This window comes from Crocodylus siamensis, chromosome 4, assembly GCF_052110815.1.
Source record: "Crocodylus siamensis isolate JL-2025a chromosome 4, ASM5211081v1, whole genome shotgun sequence".
Lineage (NCBI taxonomy): Eukaryota > Metazoa > Chordata > Crocodylia > Crocodylidae > Crocodylus > Crocodylus siamensis.
The window spans coordinates 55,718,307-55,736,132 of record NC_143398.1 but is presented as its reverse complement, the minus strand read 5'-3'; positions in this window follow the sequence as shown (position 1 = coordinate 55,736,132).

Sequence of the window (17,826 nt, the reverse complement as noted above, 5' to 3'; positions counted from 1 at the left end):
GATGAATCTGGCTGGTTGGAGCCACACTTCAGCTACCAGCCAGACTTTTTGCTGCAGGATTACTGTGGCTGCAGTCCCTGGAGGCCCCAGAACCACACATGCTGGCCCCAGCCTCCCTTACCCCACCAAGGGCAATGTGTGGTGTGCTAGTGCACATGTGCATGGGGATTCACCAGGGACAAGTAGCAGTGGCACATATTGTGCTGCTGCTGTTTGTCCCCAGGGAATTACACATCCCTGCTCCTGGGGATGCACCCTCAGGCAGCACGTAATAACCAAAGGCAAGAACCAAGGATAAGAACCTTACAGTGGGCAGGTCTACATGTGCACTTTACAGTGCAGGGGAGCTTGTGCACATGATGAAAGCTGCCCTTTTTTTGCAATTTGTGTTACAGTTTTCACATATGTGTAGGGTTTTTTTTGGTGATTGAAATGTCTTCTTTGTAATTCAAAGTAAAACACATCTCAATGTATTTTAGTTTCAATTGCTGCAAATATTAGGTGACTAGTGGGGTGGTGAGGGGGGGCATGTACCCCCTCGACAGGGCTGTCCCTGCTGCTGCCGTCTGCAGGTGCTCACCAGTGCCGTCCCCGCTGCTGCCACCGGCTTCTGCAGGTGGTATCCCAGACTCAGGAGGCACCAGTTGCCCACACCACAAATTAAATTGATGTATCCATGTATCTGTCATGTGAAAACAGAAATGTACTCAATGGCATGTAGTGAGCCCCTTTGTTCACGAGATGTTGCTTCAAATTGCAGATAGGAGAGGAAGAAGATACCTACAGTTTTTAAGTACTTGGGTGTCAGGATGCCAGGTATTGCATGCCAGGTGCTGTGGTACACCTAGCCCAACATTAATCAATCTTCTGTTCTCCTGCATTGACAACTGTTCCCCTCCACCCCCGGTCATGGCCTGGACTGGGTGACAATGGCACCATCACCATCACCATAATCTGTCCCGTTTCCATCCAGGAATGAAGAATCACTTGGCTGCCTAAAGCAGGGAGCACTTTCATTTATTTTCAGAGCAAATGGCTCCCTCCTGATCACAGGAGTTTAGCCCATAGCCTCCATGCACAAGGTCACCCCACAGTCAGACCTATGACAGCATGCAGCCCTTAATGAGAACAGTCCCATCACCCCATAGTCTGCCCCTAGTTTAGTCCAAGAATGAAGAACTGCTTGGGTGCCTCAATGGGGTGCCATGGACTGCTTTCATTTGCTCTTCAGTCAAACAGAGCAAATGGTGCCTGCCTTCTTACAGCAGTGACTGTAGCCCATACCCTCCATGCTTCAATTTTTTTTTCTTGTGCTGGCTGCCACGCCATTTGTGATTGCACGAGGTCACCCCACAGTCAGACCCATGGCAGCAGTCATCCCTTAATGAGAACGGCACCATCACCACCTAATCTGCCATGCCCTGAACTGCTTTCTGATGTCCTTCAGAGCAAATGGTGCCCACCCCCTCATAGCACAGCATGCAGCCCATAACAGCCATGCTTCATAAAGTTATTTTTTTCCCCTGTGCTGGCTGCTGTAGCAGTAAAGATTGTACAGGCTCATCCCACAGTCAGACCCATGGGCGCTTTTGCAATGGCAGCAGGCAGCCCTTACTGACAACATCATCGTCACTAGGGTTAACATATTTCCAGTTCCAAAAAAGTAGTGCCTGACCATTCCAGTGTGCCTCACTCCCAAGCTAGGCATCCGTGGCCCTGCCAGTGCCCCTCACTACCAGCCTGCAGTTCCCTGCCCCCCTGTGCCAAGTTGGTGCTGCTTGGGATATTTATTGTGTACTGTATACACATGCATGACAATCACATCAGTGTAGACTAATTTACTGCACTGTCAGATAGTCCCATCAGACACAATTACTATCTGACAGTGGAGTAAATTACTGTGCTTAATCATATGTGTAGATGGTGACATCTGGATTAATTTACTCCGACTTAATCTGCACAGGAGTTTATTCAGTTGCATTAATTGCACATGCAGACATGCCTAATGACACCAAATCTCCATAGGCAGAAACACACCTTAGGACCTGAAGGTGACATAGGTTCTTCCACCCCACTTTTATTTCAACATGTCACTGATCTCAGCTCTGGTATACACTGCTCTCTTCTCAGACCTGCCTCTATTTAAAAAAGACAAGAAAAAAAAAATATTAACAAATGTTCAGCAATACTGGGACATAGATGATGGTAGGAGTGCATTATAAATATACTAGGGAGATCGATGAGATAAAATAGATCAGGAAGCTGCAACAAATATGAAGCTGCCACAACAAATGTAACGGTGTGCTTTCCCAAGGGTAATATTTCCCTACACATTTGTTCTCTGCTGTCTTTCCTTATTTATTTTGCCCTCCCTGAATCTTAGCACTAATGGTCTAAATTAGACTCTAAACTCTTTAGAGAAGGGCTCATATCTTCCTACCTGTAAAACATAATATATCTCTGTGTCAATGGTACTACATCCTTTATAGATTTGGATAATATCAATACCTGTATGTGGCTTGGCTTTAGCTCAGTGACAAAACCTGAAATGGAATCTGTTAAACTGATATCCTCCGCTACACTGGGGACAGTTTCTTCCTGATCAGGGGTTGTTGGGTTTTTTTTGTTTTGTTTTGTTTTGGGTTTTTTTTGGGGGGGGGGGCGGGGCGGGGAGCGTTATTGTTTCAGAGTGTCCCAAAAAAAGCAGACATAGCAAGGAAGCTTAAGAAGGTGTGGATTTTACTTCGTGGAAATTGAGCATCCATGAGCTGACTTCTCTCCCAGGATAATGAAATTTCACATGTAGCATTTGTTGTTCTGGGATTCATAAAGGTTATCAGGCAGGCATTTATAATAAAAGTTCTTCCTCCTTTTCCTGGCATGCATTGGGAAGATGGGAGTGCTATCAGTTTGACATTTCTGTCAGAACTGGTATTTGAACCACTGGATGATTCTGACAAATGCCACTGCTGTCATCTGCTGCTCAGTTTTAATTATATTTGACTGAAGCTTTCAATGGCAGCAAGCAGAAAACTTAATTAGTTGGTGTAAAGGCTGATGTTCAGAGTCTGAGGAATCCAAACAGCTTTGCAGCATTTATGTACAGTATCTGCCATTTTCAGCCTGACAACGCAAGTAAGAAAAATTAATGGTCCTACTCAGGAAAGGAAAAACCAGAGAAAGATTACAGGAATATACGTCAACAAAAGACACCATTGCTGTACACAACCCGTCAGGGAGCCTGCCCATTTTACTTTTAAAGCAACTTTGTGAGTAACATACTGCTGTGCTGGCTTGTGGAGAGGTCCAAGCCAAATGTTAACGGAATGCAGGCAAAATATTATGAGCTCCTGGGATCATGCAGCAAATGAACATCTGCTACCTTAAAAAGAACGTATGCATCTATTCGGCACCTGATGGCAAGTATCGCACTCTGGAAACATGGAGAGGCAGGCATTTTCTCACACACCAATGCACTGTTAACACAGGCTGCTTTAAAAGATTTTATTAACAATTTATAGCCCCTTACTGTTTGCTTTCAAGGTGCTAATGTGATTAAACTGCTACATTATAGTTTGGAAAAAACAAGCTTTAGCAAGAAGCAATGTCAAACTGCTAATATGGTGCAATTACAAATTAACATAATATTTGCATGTTGGTTCCCCCAACGTTGCCTGTGGGGGGGGGAAATATTTTGTTTGAGAAAACACAATGCTATTACAGCTGCTTTGGATACTTGATGCAGTTGCTTCTCAGAGTAGATGTGCTCTGAGAAGAAAGCCTTTATCTCACTTCTTAAGCTGCACGTTACCCTGGGTGGGGCTAGGGGAGGCTGGGGCCAGCAGCAGTGATGGTTGCAGCAGACTTACCTGGGATCCTGGGAGCCTCAGGGAGCTGCAGCCACAGTGCTCCTGCAGTAGGGAGCTAGGCTGGCAGCAGGACCGCGGCTCCAGTTTTGGGCAGTGTGTGCTGCTGCCAGGTGCGCCACCTCGTTTCTTTTGGCATGAGTTATTTTTTTTTTACCCAGGATCTTCCAGTGGTAAGAAAGTCCCCACGCTGCAAAGTAGTGTCACGGAGAACACTTAACGTGTGTGGCATCGCAGATGTGCCTGTGGCACATACCACCCATCTGTGCTCATCTGGATGTGGCCTTAAGTTGCATGGTTGGATCTGTACTGCTGTTTGTTTTATCTTTGTAATCATACATATGAACACAGCATATTGTCTAGGTGATATTGAGGAAGACTGTTTTATTTCACAGATAAAATGTGACAAGGTTCTACATCTGTGTGCTGCAGTCATAATCCCACAGTGCAGTACAACTTTTATAGCCAACAGGATTGATTTGCTCTAGTTGGACTTGTCTAAGGCCGTTGGAATACATTATGTTTGTCACACGTTAAATGAGTATTATGTGACAAATCATAACGTGGCAGATATTAAACTAGTAAAACTGACCATGTGTACATGCCACAGGGGTTTACTTCAGTTTAATTGTCCCTAAATTGAAGCGGTGGGTTTTTAAAAACAACCCTTCAATTTAGGGCAAAGTAAACCCCCATGGCATATACACAAAGGTTGGGCCCGATCCTTACCTGCCTCTCCAGCGACAGCTCAAGGATGAGCTGCTGGTGGGCTGAGTGGTCCCTGAGCTGTAGGGGAGGGGGGGCGGGAGGGGGCTGGTGCTTCCCTCTGTGGCAGTGTTAGCACCCCTTAGGTGGCACCTGCCTGCAGGCACCAGCCTGGGTGGTCCCAGGGGGCCCTCACAGAGCTCAGGCAAGCAGGCAGGCTCCGGGGAGAAAAAAATAAGACCAGGCTCACCATTTTTTTTTCCTTCCCTTCAGTGAAGCCTGCCTACTCAGGCTGCTGCTGGGCTGCCTGTACAGCCCCTGAGCTGCATGTGGCTTGGTGCTTTCCTCCACGGCTGTAACGTAGCAAACTAAAACACTCCGAACATGTTTTATTTCACTGCATCCCAAAGTCATTTAATGTACATTAAGCTGCTGACATGTGTAAACAGCCATGCCATTAAAGTGCATCACGCTGCCAACATGTGTAAATAGCTGTACCATTAAAGTGGTGCAAAAGGGCATTAAGCCACTTTAAAGGCCATTTTGTGGTGTGTACAAATGACCACTCTGGATAAAAATGGTGGATAAGCCACAAAGTTTGTCACTGAAACAGCAAATTCTTTTTGGGGTGAAAGTATCCTACAATAATTTTAACATGTGACCAGCTGGCATGTTACAACTTGTTGTGCAATACTCACATTTCACACTCAACAAATGTGATGTCTTTCAGGGGCCTAGAGTTGCAAACGTTTGAGCTATAATTTTATCATTGATAGTTTTAAAAAATCTGGATAAGGTTCCTATATAACACCCTCCCCCACTGCCAGTTCTGAAATATCCCAGTGTCACAACCTTATCGAGCTCCTTCTGTTTAGACAGTAACCAAGCTACTACTTCATACTAGACAGTAACCAAACTACTACAATCTACTAGATCCATGTGATCCATACTATCTTTCCTCATACTACCTTTTCATCCACACTGAAAATACCTACATTTTTTTCAGGAGCAATTACAACTCAAGCCCATGCCCCTTGCTTAGGGCAGTGGTTCTCAACTGTTTAGCCTAAATGCACTCCTCACTAGACTCAAGGCAACCCTGGAAAATACCACCTCTTAATTTTTGCTAATTTTTTGACTACAGAAAAATAATAGAACAATTTTTCTGTTGCAAAGAACTCAGAAAGACCTCAACAGGTCAGCATGTTTTTAACACTACGGTTTCCTATTTCAAATCTCTGGATTTAGCTTGTAAATCATGTTTTCCCACCTAACAGGGTTAACAGGGTGGGGCACTCTGCATCACCCTTGAAAGGATCTCAAGGAACCCCAGGATGTCACAGCATGCTAGCTGAGGATCACTGGCTTAGGCTCTGAGTGGGTGCATCTACATGGGATGCTGACTGTGCAGTAGCCAAATAATACTGCACAGTAGTACGTCACAGCACCAGCAGTGCTAATACACTACTGCACAGTGTTATTAGGCTACTGTGTAGTAATGTCACTTAAAAGGTGTTCGCTGGTGCAACTGCGCAGTAACTCTGGTTACTGTGCATTTATTTAGAACTGATTATACATCATACATATAGTATACATATTATTAGCTGTGCAGTAGCCTGATTATACAAGTACTAAATAAATACACAGTAACCACTGCACAGTAGAGTCTTGTGTAGATGCGCCCAGTATGTACCTACCTCAGCTGCTATCCACCTCTCTACATGATCAGTAGCAAAAAGTTATTGCTGCAAATACAAGCAATCCTCCGTTGGCATTCCCACAGTTCCCTGCAACTGAGTCTTATGGTCCTTCTGCATACACCCCTTATAATTTAGAATTTCTTGGCTGTGTCTACAGAAGATGCTTAGTGCACAGTAACCTGTGCCTACCGTGCAGTAGTGTCACATGGCAGGAAGTGGGACATGATGCTACTGTGCAGTAGTCTTGGATTACTGCACAGTCAGCATCATGAAAAAGTCATGCTTGGTGATGCTACTGTACAGTAACTCTGGTTACTGCACAGTCATTAGTACTTGTTTATACAAGTTCTAAATTACTGCAGTAACTACTGTGCAGTTAGTGTCTTGTGTGGACATGGTCCTTGAGCATCTGTTGAGAACAGCACTAAATAGGATCCATATTCAGAAAGCTGTGGACCTATATTTCTCTATTCAGGTCCACAACTTTCTAAATCCTTGTTTAGAGTTTAATCCCTTATTTTCCTTGTGGATTGCTGTAGATGGGGAGCAGAGCCACTACCAGCTTCTGACTGCCAGCTATCTCCTGTTCTGCCAGGCTGGGGCTACGCTCTAAATGTGGAGCTAGTTGGCATAAACAGCAGTCACATATTGGTGGGTATCTGAAGGAGGTACTCTAAGTGCTAGGATTTCCGTTGCAGCAGCAGGGTTATTCACTGTCACAACATCATGCTGAGCCAATGTGCTCTGCAGGGCATGCATAAGGCTGAATCACTGTACCACAATGAAATAAAATGATTGTTGAAGGACAGAGGATGCCAACTAAAAATGTAGCAATGCCTTCAGCCTGTGCCCCTGATATTCACAGCTTGCCAAATTGGTTTCCTGAGCATCAAACCTGCTGCCTCCCATAACTCCATTTATGAGAAGAGGCCTTCGTTTCAGAAAGGAACAGTGAGAAGATGCTCTCACAGAGGTGTCCCAAATGGGAGGGCGTTTATGGTGCTGTAACCTTTGGGAAACCCATAGCAGCCTGCTAGGCAAGCTATCACAGCCAGTATCCTCAGAGAATTCTTCCAGGATCTGTTCAACTGCGGAGGTAGAAGCATAAAAGTGCTGCCCACCATATTTATTACTGTTCTGAGGGATGCTTGGGTATAAAGAAAAAGGAATTTTCTGTTAGGCCAGTCAATTCACACTTAGTGGGTATGGCTACATGAGACTGCGTCACAGTAGCGACAAGCTGAGGCGATGTAGAGTTGGTGGGCACTAACTGTGACACCACTGCTATGTTGCTATACTGATGAGCTACATCACCATAGCTCGTCGCTATGCAATCTAGGGTAAGAAATGACCCGTGTGCCGCCAGGACTGTGCAGTACCAGCGGGTACCAGCTACGCATTTGGGAGCGTGTATAGACATACCTAGTAAGGATTTTCAGTTCCCTGTGGTGGGATCAGCTTTACATAAGGATGCAGCTGCTTGCTCTCCCACTGCTCTACCTCCTCCGAGGGCCATCAGACTACATTTTTTCCAAGATGACCACCAAGAAGAAAAAAAAGCATGTAACCACACAAGCTGAATGCTGAATGTTTCATAGTGTTTCAGTATTGATTTTGGGTACAGCTAACAGTCAAGTGGCACTTGAGCAGCTTATCATTCTTTTTCCAGATCTTTCCCCTACTCTTTTGCACAACTTGCAAATTTGTCATACACAAGAAATTGTAGTCAGCTCATCAGATTAGTTTGTAAGGGAAAGCTTTGCTACCCCAGCTCTGTAACCAAGAATCTCTCATTCTCTTATATGTTTTGCTGTCACCGATCTCTTAAAAAATCTCCTCTGTCCAGACTGAGGGAACTCCTCCACTGTCCTGGATTGTCATGTTTCTTTTGACTTCAGTAATCTCCAAAATGTGTGTACACTGGGTGGCTGACCAGCCTGAAAAACAAAATCAGGGAACCCATCTGGTAGAAAAGGCTTCCCTCCCGCACTGCATTGTGGGCAGGCAGTTTGATCTCCACTTAAAGGTTCTGAACATTTAACATTTTTTTTAAACAAAAGCAGAAAGGGAGGGACACTTACTATCTGATCTGTGTGATCACAGTGGAGGTCTTGCTAATTTTTTGCTTACTTCCTCCAAACGTGTTCATAAACAAGAGGATGGCATACAAAAAACAAGAAAAAAGGCCAACTGGGCCTCATAGTGGAGTAACAAGGTCATTCCTTACATGTCTAAAAAAATACCGAGCAGACTTTTTTTCTTTGTAGGCACTCTGAGATCTGAAGTGCCAGCAATCCCACCCAGGAGCCTAAGTACAGATATTGCCACTGAGGGCAAAGAAAAGAGCACACAGATAATACCATTGCAGAGCTGCACAGCAGAAGTGACAAATCCAGGGAGATACTGCAGAGAAGCTTGGAGAGGTTTGTGGAATGGGAGACTATAGGAAAGGAGTGGAACAAGAAACTTCTTGAGCATCTGTTGAGAACAGCATGAAATAGGACCCAGCACCTATATTTCTCTGTTCAGGTTCACGACTCTGTGCGGACCTCTGAGCAGGGCAGGACCTTGTACAGTGTCCAGCAAGTATCACTTGCAACTCAAAGGGAGCATCTACACGTCTCCCTGCGGCAACATTGTTACTGCACCATGCTTGTTAACTACCCATACTGCACTATGCATGTGGCATGTGGTTAGTTTAAGCCACTACTTCGCCATAAAGCGGGGACTGTGCTACTACGGTGAAGTAGCTGCCAGTCACATGTAGACTCACAAGATTACTATGTCACTGTAGCACATTGTATGGCAATGTAGTGCATCACTATGGCGAGGTAGGGTGACGTGTAGAGGAGCCCAAAGCCCTCTCTCTCCAAGAGCTTAGTTAAGCACAGGGTGCTTTCCAAATGCCTGTTTCTCTGGCATATATTGTAATCTGAAGACTATCCAAAAGTTGGAATCGTTAGTGATTACCTTGGAGCTGGACAAAGACAAGCAATTCCTTCTTATACAACCCTATTCAGAACAACATCTTCAAAGAAGAAGGAAAAGGAATTGTAAAGGGTGCAAAATGGGCAAATGTCATTACCACTGAAGATCACAAAGTCTAAGTCAAATGTCTGCTTAAGCCTAATGGCTCTTCAGGCAAACGTGGAAAAGACATGCCAGTATCTATAGCCAAGGGTCATGATAGAGGCAGTGATACAGCCAGCGGTGAGACAAAGATGACAGTCTTTTAGTAAATAAGGAAGCCATCATTGAGCCTGAGGAGGCTGATCCAAGATTTACGTGTTCGACTGCAGACAGTAAATAGCCCTAGGAGAAAGGAGTAGATCCTGGTGATGTCAGGTCACAGCTCCTTCCCTTTGTCCCTCTCATTTCTCTACCTCCATAATAAGGTGAGTGGAGATATGGCCAGCTCCACACTTTCAACCCCCCAACCTGAAAGACCAGGTTCCCAATTACAATTGGGTTAATTCAGCACTACCTTCAGCACGAATGTCAAACAGAGATCGAACTCATGCCCCTGGAGTGATAGTGAAATACTTGAAATGCTCTGCTACTCTGCCCAGCCCTACTGAAGGTGTCTGCATTTTTTTCTGCACGCCTCACTATTTAATTTATTTTGTACAGTGTTTGAGTGCTAAAGCAGCACATTTACTCTGTGTTAGCATTTATTTCTCTGTGTGTATATTTGTGAGTTTAATAAAGTCCTCTATTTACTTCAGCACTTCTTGTTGGTCGCCTAACTGTAAGGAAAAGGGAAGCGGCACCAAAGGATTTCCTGACATAAAAAAACAGCAAGCAACCTACATAAGCCAATAAAATGGCATCCTGTGTCTCCGAGCACAGACAGTTACATTTAAATTGATATTTAATTTGGCAAATAAATCACCCTTACCCAATGCAACCCATAAAATTAATCAGGCACAAAATACACCCTCCAGATTCGCATCCCTTTACCCCAGAGGTTTAAGAAACCAAGCACACCCGGGTCTTTAAAACCCTGTAACATATCCACACAACATGTTCCATAGTATTTCACCAGTCCCAAAATAGCACATGCATTAGCAATTGTTTTGGCACTGGCAGCAATCCCATGATTTGAGGATGATGTCTACCATGGCTCATTGATGAGTTTTGAGATGACTCAACAGTGCAATCCTTGAGCCCCAGGTCTGTCAACAGAAGTTGCAGGTTTTTCAACAGGGGAGAGTAGGTCACCAGCCAGGATTTCTCTCTTTTTCCTTCCTTCACTCTCTCATCTCTGCTTCAAGGGCAAGATGCCTTACCTCAAAGCAGGCTGCCATGACACTGTGGCACTATCGGAGTCAGTTAGCAGCCGGCTCCTCCCAGTTCTTGATGGCCATTTTCTTTAGGCATACCTTCAATGTGTCCTTGTAGTGTTTCTTCTGGCCATCACTAAAACTCAGGCCACAAGCTGGGTATAGAGCATTATTTTGGGAAGTAATCATTTACTCATTAAACTCACCACATGTAACACAGATGTGCATGTGTCTGGCATCCCTTATTTCCCTTGACCCTGGACCCATATTGTCTATGGGGAGTTTTCTGGTTGGGCAAATCAGTTAAGAAGGCTATTGGTATCCAGGGTCCACTCCATAGAAACATACATCTTGTGGTCATAGCAGGCCACAATCAAGCACAGGGGGTTTTCAATGCTGGCAGCCCAACAACCCTGCCTTCAGGCTTCAGATGTGCACAGCACCACCATGCAGAAGCTGCTAGGAGTATAAGACATGTTCTGAGTAATTTCATGCTGTCAGGAAATTCATAAGTTATGACATGAGAGAATAGGCAGGGTCTCCAAATCTTGGAGGCACCTAAAATTCAGATCTCTGAGATTGGGGGAGAATAAGGGCCCAGCTGACCTAAGCATGTAAGTGCCAGATTTATGCTTCAGCCTTGCTCTATATTCCTTGCCACCGCTTCTGACATTGAACTTCCCTGTGTGGTCCATCAAGCCCTACAGAAATATGGAGAGGGACCCCCTTACAATAAATGTATTTATTGCCTCTGTTAGGGGAGCAATGAACTGTTGTGTGTGTTATCAATGGCTGAAGTGCAGTTTGGAATCCCTTTTCTCTGAAAGCTAGCTATTATTACAAGCGTGGTCCTGATGCTCACAAACTATAACAATCTCTGTTACAGCAGCACAAACCTCCCCTTTTGCTGGTCTGACAGTTTACTGATTAGACAGGAGCCTGCAACTGTTTGAGGAAGCTAGTTTCCAAATTAGTGATAGCAATCTGCTTCTGCACCACTGTAGATTCTTTCAGTCTCTTCCTCTACACTGTCCACATCCAACACCCTGGCACATTTCTGTAACGCCTGAAAGGACTGCTAGCATTCCTCTGATGACTGTTTCACATCATACACTGGCAGAAGGAGCTCCTCTATCAGTTATATGGTTCTGTATCACTGCTACAAATGCCCAAAACTAAGTGCGGTGTTGGCAAAAGTAATTAGCACTTGGATCTCATAGGCATCAATAGGCCTGAGGTAGCATGACTTATACCATGGAGGCCCTGGTTTGGATGGCTTCATGAACAACCAACTCACCTGCTGGAAATACATGGGTGAGGCTAGTCCAAGGTTCTCCTCAGTGGCCTCTCTCAAGCACACTGTAGAGAGAATGCCAGAGATTGGCTACAGAAAGATGTCCCAAAGCTTCCTCCCTAAGGCTCTCCTTCATCTTTGAGTCACAGTTTGAGTTAGTTTGGCTGCTCATTATGCAGCCTTTTTTCCTTCTCTATGCCAGAGAAAGTCAGCATAGCTGTTAGCAGTCTGGCAGCAGGCTCCCTTAGGCAAGGTATCATTCAAACTGTCAGCATCAGTCAGTCCTTGCCTAACCTAATTTTCTTGTAGCCATCATAGCCAAGACAAGAGACCACACTGCTATCCTCATTGATTTGCTATCACCATATCCAGAACTTCCAAAGAGCTCTGGGTTCTATGGACAGGACATGCCAACAGGCAGAGGAGGAGTGCCCATATCTAATAATCTAAATAATCAAGAGGACAGTGCTTCACCATCATGGAGACTACCGATGTGGGTGCTAGTCATGGAGACTACCCATGTGGGGCGGAATTTTATTTCACTATTAAGACAAATAGGTATTACTTATGCAATTTAAAAGTATCTAAGGCACCTAAAAACATTCTGCATCATCTTGCATAGTTGCCTGAATCATATGTATGTACCTGTATGATTTATGCTTCTATAATTTTACCTTCTGCACTATGAATGCCCAGAGGTATCTAAGTCCATTTATACGTTGTTGCTATTCAACTTAATTATGGATGCACAAAATTCTGTATAAATACCCCAAATTTTGGGTGACACAGACCATAAATAGTGACTGACACTGACCTGAGACTGCCATGGTGGTCAGTATCTTAGTGGCTAAGGGCTCTTGCCATGGACAGGGTGGATCTGAGGAATCCAAGGGTACACCAACCACCCCCAAGAGGATTTCACCCTGGCTTGCTGTGTCATAGAACATCCTAATCACAAGGCCCCAGACTACCTTCCTGTTGAAGTTAAGTCCCTAGGCAGCCAAGAGTGAAAGCATCCTGGGGACAGGAGGAGAACAAGCAAGAGGGAGCCTGACTCTGTGGTTCAGAGAGGGAGAAGTTGCTATGGCCTGGGCGGGATTAGCCCTAGCTTCCAATGTTATTTGTAATCTTGTATTACAGAGCCATTGGGTAAACTATATAAGCAGCAGTAAAGAAAGCAGGATTCTTTACCTGGTGCTCCATCTGCTTGAAACTTCTTCTCCCTGGGTGCATCTACATGAGCCGTTTACTGCAGAGCTGTCTAATTAGCTCCACAGTAAATGTCTCTGTGTCTGCACATGCTGCATCTATTAGGAAACACGAAGCCAAAAACTCTACACTAGGCTAGTACTTATAAGTACAAGTACTACCCTGCTCCAGAGTTTTTGTGTGTGCAATAATGCACGTTAGCTAGCCCTGCACTGAAGCACCCTCATGCTGCAGCCAGCCCTTTCGCAGCACATTGAGTCCAGTCGGAGCAGCCCTGGGGTGCTGCCAGCTGGGGATGCTCCAACCAGGCTCAATGTGCTGCACACGAATAAACTCTGGAGCAATATATTCCAGAGTTTTTTGCTTCTGGGTGCACATTCAAATGGTGCTCCCTAAAGCAAAAAACTCTGGAGCAATAAACTCTGGAGTTTATTCATGTGCATTAATTGCACGTGTAGATATGTCCCCTGAGGCTGGAAAAGGTGCCCAGACTGCACTATCTGGAAAGTCTTTGGATGGCAATCCTCATTACTGGAGTAATCACCATCCAGGAAGAGCACACACCAACTTCAGATGCTTCCTCAGCCTGATGAAGGGTTTTTAAACCTGAAAACTTGCTAAGAATTTTTTTCCCAACTATTTAAGTTGGTCTAATAAAAGATACCAGATTCACCCAAAGAACATTGTCTACCTATGTCCTTAGACCAACACAGCTACAACCTATACCTGTAATTCTCATTCCTGTACTTCAATGCAGGAGAAAATATAATGTAGAATCCCTAGCAGGAAAGAGTCTGGACCTGTATTTGGGAAGAAGAGAAAAAATGTGGTGGAATGGAGGTAACAAACCTTAATATCTATTATCTGCCTTTCAGGAAAAGAGAAGCCCCATGTCTATACTACTCAACATTTTTCAAGGGACAGGGCCTTGGGTTCTGGTTTGGTTGAGGGCTTGTTTCTATACGTATCCTCTATTTTCATCTTGCCTTTTCCTAAGCCAATGTCCCCACCATTGTCTGTTGGTTGCTGTTCACCTTCCCCAGAATCCAGACTATCTGCATGCTATGCTTGATACAAATGATGTTGCTATTCCCTTTAGTTTTGGCAGGTGACCAGCCACCACCTCCAAACCTTACACTCCCAGGTGGATTCACACTTGGTATCCACAGATGGAGGCACACCCACTGCAACTATTCATTTTAACTACAGCTCAGTAGTAGGCAAAGACTTTGGCTTCTTGAAGATATGCTGGTGATGCCTTCAGCCTTCTGCTGATGCAAAACTGTGTAGCCCCAAGAAAGTGAATCGGAATTTCCTTACATGCTGCAGTAGGCGCAATATAATCATTCAGCTATATGCCTTAGGGCTTAAAATGAGGGAAAAAAGTCCTGTGGTTGGAGTCTGGGGAACCTGTTATGCCTGTGAAAGGATGAAAGAGAACTACATGAGACAGTCAGTCAGTCAGTATGTGCATAATTGCCGAGCCATGCAATAACATCCCCAGTGGCCATGCGCAGTTCCTGTAGTGCACCACTGAACTCAGTCAGCAGGCAGTCATTAACAATATGTAACATGGTGTGTTTTACCACACCTACAATCTGGGTTGTCACAAAGATCCCAATAGTTAAGATTGGCCATGCACAAACCTTGCCCCGTCTGGAACCTGTTCAGCAAGGTCCACTGACAACATGGCAGGTTGAATCCAGGTAGGCAGACTGCAGGATTTGTGATAAGGAACATGTTTGGTGGTGATGTTGACCTCCATTCCAAGCACCATGGGGTCTCTGCCGTGCAGTCCTGGTGCAGCAGTTTGGACCAAAGTGGGTGTCATGATGGTACATATACAGCAGGTGGATTTAAGAGATTATTGAATAGCAGCAGACTGGATTGACATAAATCCCCAGCAGCTTGCTAGTGGCAACTTCCCATTGGATATGAGGGGGAACAATGTTGTTCAGGAGTGGGAGCCATGGTAGAGGTGTTGGTTGAAGAGTTCCCGAAATGATGCACATTGTTGAATGTAGCTGCACATCAACGAGCTTGGTGTCTAACAACCAATTCCAGACTGGTGCACAGTCCTCTGCCACAGAGTATGAGATGACAAGAGCTGACATCCTTAGGATTGAGACTTTTGCACCCCATGATGACCCAGCCAGCTTTTTAAAGTGGTTGTTGCGTGTTTTAACTTTCATTGCTGTTTTTTTCAAGTGTTCATGATAGCTCAGTATTTGGTCTAGCATCACACCCAGGTAGATGGGTTGTGCTTCATGCCTCAGCCTCTGGCCATCCAGGTAGATGTTCAGCTTCCAGCAAGCATTGGCATTGTGTAGGTGGAAAATGCTGGAAATTGTCTTAGTGACACTTGGCTGGAGATGCCCAGTCTTGCAGTAGTCATCCAACTTTGCAATATCACTGTTCAGAATGTGTTCTAGCTCAGAGAAAGTCTAGGCCTGAAATGCATAGCAGATGTCGTCAGCATAAATTAATTTCCATGCTGTGCATGAGATAGATGTGTGTGAAGCTGCAATTCCCTGTTTCCATCTATGGCTCTCCTTCATGTGTTGCTGCTTACTCTCCCCACTGAGTGATGATCACCTGTCCCTACTCCACATCTTGGCAATATGTTCAGCTCACCAGCTCTTGTATCTGGATTCAAAGATATAACCCATGCAAACACCTTGCCTTAGTTCCAGCACTAAGAATTTCAAAGGAGAACTACACAGACACCACAGAAGCAAACTTTTCAGTCAAGGGGCATTAGAAGATTGCTTCTTAAATTCCTCCACCCCTAGGGTAGCCCGATAATGGACAGCCTGCATGCTCCCCTATCAGGGAAGAGAGCAAGCTTTAAATGAACAACATCCAAAGAGAGCCTCTCCACCCCCACAAGTGTGGAAGGGGGTGGGGGGAGAAAAACTGCTCTCCTCATCCCTCCTAGCCCCATTGGATTCCTGATGCCTCTTGAATAAGCCATGCCACTATGCCTCCCTAGTGCTGTTCAAAGGACGGAGGGAAGTGAGGCTTTTCCTGGAGTTCCTGTAGTATAGTGAGGCAGCTCTAGTCACTGACTCCACTCACAAGAACCAAATTGTTTCTGGGCCTGTGGCCATACTGGTTCTTGCCCATGTTCTAGCTGTGGAGGAGGGGCTTCTTGCCATCACTGTCAGAGCATAGGCAGCCATGGTAGCACTGTGGGAGAGTCCTGCCCCAAGCAGAACATGAAGCATGTGGCAGATGACTGGCTAGAAGAGCTGGAGCTCTGTTTATTTGTACCTAGGACACAGGCCTCCTATCCCACCCCCCACCCCGTCTGTATTCAGTAGATACAGTTATATAGGAAACCCTTGCTTTTTGCGGGTTCAGCATTTGCGGTTTCAAATATTCGCGAATATTTGAATATGCCAAACCCGTATTTTAAAATACACTTTATACACTTACAGGAGCTCCTTGGGAGCTCCATGCTTGCTCCTGCAGTCACTGCACCCCACCCTTACAGCCACCGGGGGCACTGCATTCATGAACTCGGTGCCTTATTCGTGGCTGTCGCCATTTGCGGGGGATAGAAGAATGTATCCCCTGTAAACGGCAAGGGTCACCTGTACAATGAATGAGAAAAAGTAAACAACAAACTTTAATTACAGAGCAGTAGGCAACCTCTGCAGAGCCTTTGGCCCTCTGAATAACTAGCTGTTGCCTCACTGAGGGACCATTTACCAATTCCTAACTCTCTCGGTCTTCCGTTAGGAAGCATCTCTAAATTACTTCTATCACTACACTGTCTATTCCCATCAATCAGCTGATTGGTGGGACCACAGTGGGACAGCCTCCAGCCCTTGGACACAGCCACCCCCCACTAGGTCTCTCAGTCTGAGACTAGGCAAGAGGCAGCTGCACTGGGTGCACTGCAGTTGGGTGGTCTATCAGAATGATTAAGAGCCAGCTTCTCTACCTCTCTCCTTCCTTCCCCCTTGGAGCAGTGGTGGGGGATTGTGGGATACTGGAGAGCCTTAGATGTAGAGGCGGTACACATGCAAACTTCAGAGTTAGCTGTGAAAGAATAGTTTGGTGGAATCATTAGCTTTTTTCTACCACAAATTGCTTGAATGCCTGTGTGCTTACTTTTTACTTTTCACGTCAAGAAAAGGGCATACTTCCTGACACAAATATAATAGCTACCCATGGCCTCTGTCTGCAGAGTTGGTTCAAAGGGGCCATCTGTAGGAGATGTGCCTGCCACTGTATCATTTTCAACATTTTGATAGAACAGGTGTACTTAGTCTTTCTTCAAATGCATCTCCCAACAGCTACCTAGACCATCTATGTGAGGCTGCAAGGTGACAGCAACTCTTACCGCTAAGAGTAGGCATCTGAGAGGCCAATTGGGTTCTGGGCCAATATCCTCCAGACTGGACAGCTCATCATCATTAATGTATTTCTCATCACAAAATAAAGTAAGGAAGCATTATCCCATTTTACAGATGGGGGAACTGAAGCAAAGAAAGATAAGGCCCAGATCCTCACAGATATTTAAGTTTCCAAGTGACTAAATAACTTTTGAGGATCTGGACCCAAGTGACATTTCCCAAACACAACTCCAACCGATGACCTATCCTTTCCTTCAGCTGTGATTGTAAAAAAAGTCTGAACCCTATTTCCACTTCAGAGTTACCAGTAGAACTGCACCAGTGATGAATGATGGCTACAAAGTTTGCTTGTGCAAACTCAGCCTTTTAACTCACCTGTCACTGTCACTCATCCTGCTAATGCAG